The following is a 12,260-nucleotide window of genomic DNA, read 5'->3' as shown; positions in this document are numbered from 1 at the left end:
AAAGTAAATACATTTAAATATAAATTGGAGCCAGTGAGTCTGCCTTCTCACATTCAAAGATGGCCACTGAAGTTCATCATACATTGTACAATGGTGACTGGAAAAAGAACATCCTAAAACGAATCTACAAATTCTATTATATGCCGAATTAAGTGAGACAAGATCAGATTTTAATGCCGTCTGATAAACCACATCAGAGTAATCAAAAAAACGGAAATATTAATTGAACTACTAGTTTCTTACGAACACTATAAGAGAAGCAATTTAGAGATCGATGCAAAATACTCATTCCAACATTGACTTTTCGTAAAACATGATTAATTTGTGGTTTAAAGGAGAGTTTAGAATCAAGCCATACACCAAGATATTTAATAGTGTCAACTTTATGCAGAGGAATACCGTCATTACATGAAATAACACAAGAACAGCTTTTAGAATTAAGTTTATATCTAGAACCAAAAATCATAGTATATGACTTGGTTTTATTAAGAACTAATTTATTAGCCAAAAGCCAGTCTTGTAAACTATTAAAATCTGATTGAAGAGATAACTGAATTTGTAAAGGATCAGAATTACATGTATATATGACCGTATCATCTGCATAAAGTTGAACCTGACAGTTCTTAAGAAGTAATGGTAGATTATTTACATAAATAGAAAAAAGAAGTGGTCCCAGAACTGAACCTTGAGGCACACCTCTTTGCTGAATCAGGAAATCAGATTTATTCCCATTTAGGACAACGCATTGTTTCCTGTTATGTAGATATGAATTAAACCACAAAATTTTATTTTTTGAACAACCAATAGCATGAAGTTTATCTAAAAGCAGATAACGATCAACCAAATCAAAAGCTTTAGTCAAATCAAGAAAAATAGCACCTGTAAGCTTACCATTATCTGAGGCTGAAAACACATCATTTGTAAACTTAAGTAATGCAGTAGTTGTGGAATGATTAGACCTAAAACCAGATTGAGATGATGATAGAATATTATTAATAGATAAATAATTTGAAAGTTGTTTATAAATTAATTTTTCAAAAACTTTAGATATAGAACATATAATAGATATTGGTCTGTAGTTATTAATATCAAGTACATCACCACCCTTATAAAGCGGAGTAATGCGTGCACATTTCCAGATCACCGGCAACTCACATGTAGACAAAGAAAGATTAAATAAATCAGCTAGTGGATACATAAGAATATGTGAAGTTAATTTAAGATACCTATTTTCAATTCCATCTAATCCTTCACCACTAGTCACTTTTAATTCATCAATCGCACTCTGAACATCAATTGGAGAAATCTTCCCAAATGAAAGGCTGATTCAGCCTGAACTTCTCCAGAGTGACAGCTGGAGCGCCGATGACAATACAGCTGTTCACGATTGGCCAGACTCACTACATGACTACGTTCACGTGTGTTTCGGGGTTTATTCAACGTTTCAGTTCCAAAAAATGCCCACAAATCTGCGTTAGAATGTAAAAGCATTCATGTAGTCAGCTGTTGTATTGTCAAAAAAAAAAAAAAAAAGAAATCAAGTGACCTTATTCTTGAAATACATGGCACCGTATTAAGTAGTGTTGAGTATCTGTGCTCACAAAATGTTCTGAAACGCCTGCGCATTTGACAATTCTGCATTTTATTACTTCATAGTGATAAGTATGTTATTATAGACATGTCTGTTTCTCCTCATGAACCTTTTTTGGACAGGCTTCTGAAGCAGAGTAATGATCTATAACTGATCTACAGCTAAATATAGGAGCATTGGTTATAACCAGTGGATATTTTGTACTACGTACATTTAATAATAATAAAATACGACACTGACCGCAAGGGAAAAAGGACAATGAGGAGGAGGATGAGAAGAATGAGGAGGATAATAAAAAATGAGGAGGATAATAAGGATGAGGAGGAGGATGAGAAGAAGGAAATGGGGAAGGAGAAGAATGATGAGAAGAAGGAGATGGAGGATGAAAAGAATGAGGAGGCGAATTAGAAGGAATGGAGAAGGAGAATGAGAAGAATGAGGAAGGAAGGAACTGCTGCTTAGAGAAAACCCTCGCTGCTACATAAAAAAAAAAAAAAGGGGGGGGGGGGGGGCTGCTGCTTTGTTAATGGAGATGGAGAAGGCAAAGTTGAATGAGAAGGAGATTATAAAAAAAAAAATTATAAAGGAAAAGGGGCTGCTGTTTTCTCCTGCTGGGAGATTACCCCTTGCCGCGATACATGAGGGGGCCGCTGTTATCCCTCAAGCGAGGGACGAGCTCCCCCTCAGAAGAAAGGGACTGCTGTTCTCTCCAGCTGGAGAGAACACCCTTTGCTGCTATGGCTGCAGGGGACTGCTGTTCATCCTGCAGCAGAGGATGAACACCCCTGTTACTTAAATGGAGATGGAGAAGGCGAACTTGAAGGAGATGAGAGAGGAAAAATAATAATAATTATAAAGGAAAAGGGGCTGCTGTTTTCTCTCGAAGGAGATCACCGCTTGCCGTGATACCTGAGGGGGCCGCTGTTAACCCTCAAGCGAGGGACGAACTCCCCCTCAGAAGAAAGGGACCTGATGTTCTCTCCAGCTGGAGAGAACACCCTTTGCTGCTATGGCTGCAGGGGACTGCTGTTTATCCTGCAGCAGAGGATGAACACCCCTGCTACTTAAAATAAGAGGGGTCTTGCTATTCTCTCCCTCGCTTTAGACAGGGGAACACGCCTCTCCTACCATAGGCTGCTTAAGGACATCTCTATAACATTCTTTCTCTTTTGCAGGAAGGAAACAAGGAAACGCTACTCTCCTACCACTCATACCAAGCTCAGGGACATGCTGCTCATTTGCGGTTCTCCCTCTGGAAAAATACCTGGCTGCTATTACCAGCTACCTTAATTATAGAGAGCTCGCTATTTTCTGCCTCATTAGAAGGGAGATACCCCTTCGCTAGCCAGTAGGTTACATTGAGGATATCTCAATAACACTGTCTTTTCTCTTTGCAGGACTGGAACAAAGTTGGTTTTGGGGGTTCTTCTTCAGGCAGTAATACTCTCATTATGTTTTGGGGGTTAATGTTAAAGCTCTTGTATGTTCAATTATTCTGGGAGCAAGAACCCCCATAAGGAACCATACCGCCAAAGATAAATTGTGTTCAATAAACTCAAGTACACTTGCCAAAGTGGTTCCTGTCTGAACTCTGGTCATGTAAATCTAGTGTTTTTAATAAACCGTGCAGAACCCCAAGGTATCTCTTTGTCTATTGTTTTGGTTCGGCAGAATCCGGGATTACATGCCTCTTCCCAGTTTTTTTTTTTTCCTCCCACTATTAAACCAAGGTTTCACAACCTCTTGTAAGGTTGTGCATTCCTTTATCCATCCTCCAGTTGCTAACCTGGGACAGCACAAGGTTCCCCTTTTTTAACTTGTCTTCAAAACAGTAGTTTGCTTCCCAATATTCACAATCTAAAGTTATGTGGATTACTTTGCGGCTTTTGTTTTAAATACAACTCAAATTGCTGAGCTCAAGTTTTAAATGGAAATCAATTCTCGACTGTCTTGAAGCAAACACGAAACCGTGTCAATTGTCCTCAACTCAAAGTAATGCTATTAAAGGGATACTCCTCCCCAAAATGAAAATTGTGTCCCTAATCACTTACCCCCGTATCGTTCCAAACCTGTAGAAAGAGTCTTTTTACTAGATACATAATCAACATCTGTTCACAAAGCTGACACCTCAAAGTTTACTGTTCAGGAATCAGAATTACTCAGATGGTTATAATAGAGATATACGTAAGCTCAAACATGTCAGTAAAAATATTAAAAACCTATTTAAGTGCATTTAAAAATGATGTAGGATATGATTTTAGATACATAATGAAGCTAAAGCCACAAGTCTACAAAGACCGTGTCATGTGTTTTTAGAGAAGGCTAATAAACTTGATTTATGACTCCTGGAATGCGATTATCTCTTGTTTGGACCGGCAAAACTGCCCCATTCATGATTCTATTGTTCTTACGAAACGAGCCTTTCACACATCAGCCAGGTATTACACAAAATCCTCATTTATCATTATTCTTCATTCTTCATTTACCCCACTATTATCAAAAGCCTTACTATAAAAATACAACAAAACATTTTCTTACTACCTTTGACAAAATGCATTATGAAGAAGAACTGCACCTGCTATGTAGCTGCATTAGAGCTAATGTTAGCATCAAGCTACATAAGACTTTTCATGAAAATAATCAATTGTTTGTAATAACCTCCTTTTGCGATCACATGTGGAATTTTACTGTTGTAAAAATATGCTATTTATAGCTTTTTACGTGGCTGCACAAGTTAGTATTTCAGATGTACATTTTTAATATTGTTATAAAAATGCCGCAAATCTCAAGAAAATAACATACCAACCATTAACTAACGTAATCGTGTGTTTATTATTTGGATATTTCATGGGTACAGAGGTTTCTCTGTGTTGTTGTGGTCAGATATCAACACAGATGTGTACAGGAAATGCATCATGGGTAGGATGGGGCGGAATATTTTGCACAGTTATGATGGACAAGACACGGCCGAATCCGGTCTCTGTCAGCGCGCAGGGGTTGGGCTGGGAGCGGATCATTATCATCAGATCGCGTAAATCAGTGGAAAATGATTAGAAATTATGATTCTTTCTGAAGAAATATGAAGTAAACATATCTCGGTGTATATGCAACTTTTGACTATAAACCCTATTTGACGCTTTTCAGTGAATCTATCAGAACACAAACCACTGCAGACTTGACTGAATATGAATGCTTGGTGAGTTTCTATTCTAAAAATGACTCCTATTTATTTTGTACTACTGACATAAATGACGGTCACTGCAACAACGTTTTATCATTGGTCAAATATTGAAGCTAGAGTCTTTAAACTTTCAACTGATCCACAGTTTCTCCAGGTCAAGTGAGAGAGTGATGTTTAATGTGCTGTGAAAGTAAAACAATAATCTGGGGCCGGTGTTGATCCTTGACAGCAAAGGGGTTAAAGATATTTTGGATGAAAACGGGGAAGCCTGTGACCATCCCATATACTGCCAAGAACCAGAAAAGTATGAAAAGCACCGTCGGAATTACCCATCTGCCATCAGTGGATAAACCGTAACGTTAGGAAGCAATGAGAACACTTTGTACACAAATGAAACAAAGACTTTATTCAAAAGATGATCTCCCCTGTCTCTCCCCACATCACCCTAGCGCCATTTTGAATTGAATCTTGAGATCCAATGAGAATCACCCAGTTGTTAATGAAGAGGGAGGGACTATCGTTAAAGGGATAGTTCACCCAAATAGCGAAATTATGTCATTAAAATCTTACCCTCATTTTGTTCCAAATAATTTTTGACTGCACAAGCGAACAGCAACGATTTTTCTTTTTAAAGACTACTTGTGGTTTATTTTTTGTGCATTGGAATTGCGTTTTGAACATTTTGAGGAAACAATACACCTGATAGAACAGTTTTCCAGTTGTCCATGTCCAGAATGCAACTCACTTTCTGGAATGGGCAAACAACGAAGTCCCCTAATACACATTCGGAACCTGCTCTTGATGCAAAAGTTATGAACGACCCTGGAAGTAGCAATGCAGGGTAAGGAAATTCATTTGTAAGACACAAGAGAAACTCCAAAGGGGGAGGATGATTCGCATAGGCAATCTTCCCTTCAAAAGATTTCGCCTCAACCATTTAATGCTGCTGTTCCAGAACATCCTCTCCTATGCCATGTAGAAGATCCCACATCACCTTCGTCTTGGAAAATTCCATTTAGAGTCAAGATGAACTTACATGGCTTGGTGTTAGATGCTTCACTTGACACAGGTGCATAGTTTTCTGTGGTGCAAGCTGACATTGTTCAGAATCAAGCCAAACTGAAGGTTAACATTAAACCATGGTCTGCTCCCCCAATCCAACTAGCAGATGGTGGGGCATGCCAACCCTTAGGTCTGACATGGTTGGCTTTTGGCTTCGTGGGACAGCATTTTTATCACCGTTTTGCCATTGTCCCACGCTTAACCTCAACCTTGGTCTTGGGGATGGACTTCATGTTGTGTGCCTCCATCACCATTCACATCCCATCCAGAACTGTTGAAATAGGCAACGATCCTTTATTAATAGAGGAGATGGAAGACAGAAGTGCAGAAGTCGGAAAGCAGTTTTTATTTATTTATGGAAGTCCCATCTTCTGTACTTTGAGAAAAGGTTGAGGAAGCATGTCTGAGTAATGCTGAGAAGGAACAACTTTCAGGGCTACTTGGAAGTTTTTCAGATCTCTTTGACGGTCCTCTGGGTCCCACATCACTAACTGAGCATTCCATTGACACATGAAATGCCAAGTCAGTCCACCTTCCCCCTTATCAAACCTCCCCAGCTAAAAAGCATTTGATTGAGAATCAAATAGGAAACATTTTGAACAACGGCATCATTGAACCGGCAACAGGACCTTAGGCAGCCCCTGTTGTGATTGTTCAGAAGCCTTGTGGTGAGCCACAATTTTGTGTGGACTATCTTGGGTTAAACCAGCTTACTGTGAAGGACGCTTACCAAGAGTCGTTGAGTCCCCAGACTTCCTTTCTAGAGGAAAGAGACAGGTAGAAGACTCAAAATCTAAGACTGCTTTTGTTTCACATTGTGGGCTTCCAAGTCACATTTCAGTTCTGTGTGCTTCCATTTGGTCTTTGCAATCCACCAGCAACCTTTCAAAGACTGATGAACAGTGTCTTGGCTGGTCTTGTTTATAGGTGCTGTTCAGTCTACTTGGATGTCATTGTTATAGCTTCACCCATTTTCAAGCAACATCTCGATGACCTCAGGGAAGTCCTTTCACAGCTCAAGTCTGCTGGGTTGACCATTAAAATGATCAAATGCAATTTTCTTCACAGAGAGCTCACCTTCTTGGGGTACCGTGTCTGTCCAAGTGGCGTCCTGCCAGACCAGAACAAAGTGAAGGCAGTTATGGACTTTAAAACCCCTGTCAATGTGAAGCAAGTGAGGCAGTTTTGGGGTTCATAAAGGACTACGCCTGCCACACTGAACCACTGTTCGCACTCACTAAAAATGATACTCGTTTTCTATGGGACAGTGCATGCCAAGATGCCATGGATCTTCTGAAACAAAAATTTACTTCGGCACCTGTGCTAAGTTTTCCAGATTTCTCTTTTTTTTTTTTTTTCATGAAATTACAGGTCAAACCCCGTCAATGATGTTGTATGGGAGGGAGTTGAACACTTCATTGGACCTGGTGACTCAGTCTGTCTGGGGTTGAATAGAGGAACCTGAAATTACTTATCCTGAGAGCTTATGATTGACATTGCAAGAGGCACACGACCATGCTAGGGCAGCCCTGGAAACCAGTCACAATAAAAGGAAGCAGCACTATGACAAAAGACGTCGCTCTGTTTTTTATGCTGTTGGTGACCTTGTCAGAGTGAAAACCCAACCCAAATCAGATGCTCTGGCCAATTTTACAGCAAAACGGGCACACTTGTACTCTGGTCCATACTGTGTCACTCAAGTTTTGTCTGATGTGTATTACAGACTTGCAAAGCTGGACACAGGACAAGATGCTGGTGTCTATCATGTGGTCAATATTCAGCCTTTCCACACTTGGAACGCATGCAGCAGCCATACACCAAGTGGACCTCGGGATGAGTCTGAAACACCCGATGAGGGGTTGGAGGACAGTTTGCTGGTGACAGAGAGGGGTGAGGACCAACTTCAAGATGCATGGTTTTCTCTGCCTAATGAGGCTGATATTAATTGTGACGATTCCATTGACAATTCACATGATGTGATCAAGCTTAACATGAGTAGTTGTAATGCTGACACTGAGGTTAACACATCTTAACAACATACACATCTTCCTGACATTGACGTTGATCTTGAAGGTCATCACTACAATCCAGGCCTAGACTCGCACCTAGAATCACCTCAGGGTGGTCAGAAAATTAATGGACTAACGAGTATCATACTTTCAGATTGGATCTGAAGTAGTAATGTGTTTGGTTGTTTGAATTTCTTATGTGTTAAAAGTTACGAATACGCTTTTGCTTTTTTTGCGTGGCAATGGGAATCTAGAAAGCATTTTTTTAGTTCTTATGTTTTCATGTACGTTGTATGTTTTAATATGTTTTAATATATGGCATGTTTGTGTGATGCACAGCCCTGTGTGTAATAAGAAAAGTCAACGCGCACTGTGTACCCCGCAGAAGTGCATTTTCTACCAACGTACATGGAATGTATGTGTGAAACAGGCGTTATAATGTAACACCAGAGCACTGCTGTATTTACCCTCACCACGGCCCACAGTCGCTGCTTAGAAGTGCAACATTGTAAAGGGTACGTCTGAAACAGTGTTGCGCAGCCGTGGTGCAGCATAACATTCATTCCGAACGCTGAGTAATGAAATACACCGGTATGGCAGTATATTCAAAATTAACATCGTAACGAAAATATACACCAGTTTTCGGCATGAACCGGTTTATCGCCCAGCACTAGGACAACCCATTCCAAAAATGCACCCCGGCGCACGAACCATTTTTCTGTCGTTAAAATAGCAAAAGTCGATTTGGACACGCCCTGAGTGCACCTGGTTCATACTCTTTATACTTTGCGTTTAGATTGTTAAAATAGGGCCCAAAGCGTTACAACCATCCCTTTAGCTAAGGTTTTAAATGTGACTAGTAGTTTTTCCCCAATTTGGTATTGGTAGTCACTAAAAGTAGTTTACTAAAGTATCTCAATATTTCTTGTCTCTAAACAATTTCTTTTCCTTCTTCTCTAAATCAAACCAGACCCCTGTACTGCAGGATAAAGCAGAATGTGCCAGAGCTGGACAGGTTTTTAAAGGTTTTTGGGCTGAGCAGGAGGCCCTGACCTTGCTGGTGGATTTTCTGAGAAGAGCCACAATCCAGACCCTGGTGTCTCTCTTCTGTTTGCCAGTGGTACAACATACAGAGTGTTTGACGTGCCTTGTTCAACAAAGAGAAAGTATTGCCTTATATAGTGGCAGTCTTATTGTTTGTGGGCTTTATGTTAAAAAACACCCTGGCTTTTAACACCTCACTAGGTATTTGAGTAAATGAAAACAATGCATACATTTCATTGTGAATTCCCCCACAGAACTCTCACCTGCTTTGTTATTTGAATAAAAATGCTGTTGTCATCTACCCACAAGTGATTCTGGGATATGGTAGGGTGCAAAGTGTCCATTAGATTTACACTTCATTTTCATGGGAAATGAAGGGCGCATTTTAAGTCACTTCCAAATTTCGTCAACCTTCGTTTCATTGTGGTGCCGCATTTGCACTTTAAATGCGATCTTCAGAGTGAGCATTCTGACTTTGGGACAGCTTATGTTGTGACTCTGTGACACAATTGGACTTCAAATCCGCACTTTGGAGTCCACACACCTCAGTTTGGGACATCTTTCTTCGCACCGCTGTAACACTCCATGCACTTAACTTTGGGACACAGCTATAGTGCTTTTAACAGCTTCTACTATAAGTTTGTCTCAATCAGTGGGCTTCAGTGGCCGGATTCACAAAAGTCTTATTAAGAAATAATTGTAAGACATTTCTTAAGATAAATTCCAAGCAGTTTGTAAGAATGTGAAATTAAGTGAAATTAAATCTTGCTTGATCAGCTTATACTTGTTAAATTGCACCCTCTGGTGGTTATGAACTAGACTGCATGATTAAGCGATCTGTAAAGAAAGACTGATAAATAATTGTTTAAATATATTACACAAGATATCATAGCCAGGAACAGCGGCTATGCGCAACAGACGTATTGTGTTTACCATGTCTCTCTGCTCGCTGCGTTTTACATGCTTTGTTAAATATGAAGCAGTTTTACTCAGGATGCCAACGATTACCATAAACAATGTCCATATGCGGAATGAGATCTAAAGGTTTTTTATTTTTATTATTTTATATATTTACATTTACATTTATATATTTACATTTACATGTTATCATTTAGCAGACGCTTTTATCCAAAGCTACTAACAAATGAGAACAATAGAAGCCGTCAGAGGCCCGTTTCACAAAGGAAGTTAAGTTAATCGGTAATAATTTCAACGCCACTAACACATCTGCCTTATTCTCTCTGTTTACATACCCTTACGAAAATTAACCGTGGTTTTACCACGAAAAAAAAAAATAATAAGAAGAAATAAATAAAATTTTATATATATATATATATATATATATATATATATATATATATATATATATATATATATATATATATATATATATATATATAATATATATATATTATATATATGGTTGTTATAGGAATAGACCACAAATTAACAAATTATTATTATTATTATTATTAGGCCTAATAAAAACAGACCTAAGCATTTACAATTACTTAAAATGCATTATAAAAACAATGAGGCAGTAATGATTGGTTAGTTAATAATAATCATATGGTTTCATCAAACATCAAACTACATGATGTAATACAACATAAATAAACAATATAAATATGCCTGCAGAGGGCCCAAATGCCTGGTAATTGCTGTGCACTTACAGATAAAATACTTGTCCAACCCTTACAAAAATGAACATGATTTTATAATAGTAAAACTGCTTCATTTCCTTTTGTGTGATTTCTGAATGATTGAGATTATAAAGACAACCAAACGACTGTATTAATAAAATCATAGAAGGTAACTGTTTCTTTTTTCAACTGGTTTTATTACACTGACTGCTATTAACTAACTTTTTTTAAAACTAATAACTGTTTATTTAGAAGCGCACTCAGTAATTCTTCTGTGACTAATATCTTCTGCTTCATTTAATGAAGGATCAATACTGAAATCTGTTACAAAATAGGAGAAAGTTATTTATTTTATTTAATTTAATCTTTTAAAATGTTGTATTTAATATTTTCGTTTTATTTTATTTTAGAGCTTATACTTTGTAAATAATACAGTTTAATTACAACATATTTATTCATTTAGTTTTATATTTTATCAAAGTTCTATTTTGACGTTTTATTATTATTATTATTATTATTATTATTATTATTATTATTTTATATATATATATTGTCTTTCATTTAAAACACACACACACACACACACACACACACACACACACACACACACACACACACACACAAAAACACCCTGGCTATGCAATCTGTACTAGACTAACTGAGACTTGTCATGGCACTTGTATACTGTTGTATTTACTGTAGTTCTGGGACCATTTCACTAGTGAGGTTCAACCAACTCTGAGTTTAAACTTGAGCTCTGAGTTGACTTACCCTGAGATGGTTACAGAACAGCTGAAAGAACAGCTGTAATGAGTTGGTTTAATCAACTTTAAATTGACTGACTTTGAGTTAAGCGCGTGCACCACAACTATGAAAAGCCATTACCAATGGAGCGCTGATATTACAATTCACCATGGCAACAGCTCCCGCCGACAGAAAAAGCCGTCTGCATACTTCAGACTCGATACAAATGCAATTCTTCTCAGTGTTATAATATCACAGGTGATAACTGGCAGAACGTTAGATTAATGAACTAATAGCTAATCATTTTATGGTATTTCACGGACAAAAAAAAAAAAATATATATATATATATATATATATATATATATATATATATATATATATATATATATATATATATATATATATATATATATAATATTTTAAGTGCATTTTTCTTATTTTACAAATGATCTGCCAATAAGAAAAATACGGCAGTGGCTATATTTACGCTAAGTGGAATTAACATACTTTCCAAGCGATAGATAGTATTTACAGTAGGCTTAGTGCAAGTAGCTCTAGATGCTATTTACAAAAAAAAAAAAAAAAAAATTACAGTGAAAATCGTGATATATTCTATTTACCATGTAAAAGTAGCAGTTCTGTGCAACAGACTAAGTGTAAATAATAATTAGATGATAGTTATACTTCATACTGGCAGATACATTCGCACCTCAGGACTGTTATACATTAACAGGAAGCTATAATAACAGATTGTAAATGATTATATTTATAACAATTATAAATAGTTGTATCACTATTCAAATCTCGTTAGGCACTTTACTTCCACCCTTAGAACATTTTGTTCATTTTTATTGAAAATAAATTTTAATGTGACATGGGAAAAGAGAGAAGAACGAGCTCTGCAAAAGCCGGACTTTAACCCAAACAATCATGTTACAAGCTAGTTTCCCGTGCCCAAAACATTACTGCCTACACCACTGAAGC

The sequence above is a fragment of the Carassius gibelio genome, chromosome A22 (assembly GCF_023724105.1).
Source record: "Carassius gibelio isolate Cgi1373 ecotype wild population from Czech Republic chromosome A22, carGib1.2-hapl.c, whole genome shotgun sequence".
NCBI classification, from domain to species: domain Eukaryota; kingdom Metazoa; phylum Chordata; class Actinopteri; order Cypriniformes; family Cyprinidae; genus Carassius; species Carassius gibelio.
The sequence above is the reverse complement of the archived record's forward strand: the minus strand, read 5'-3'. Positions refer to the sequence as shown.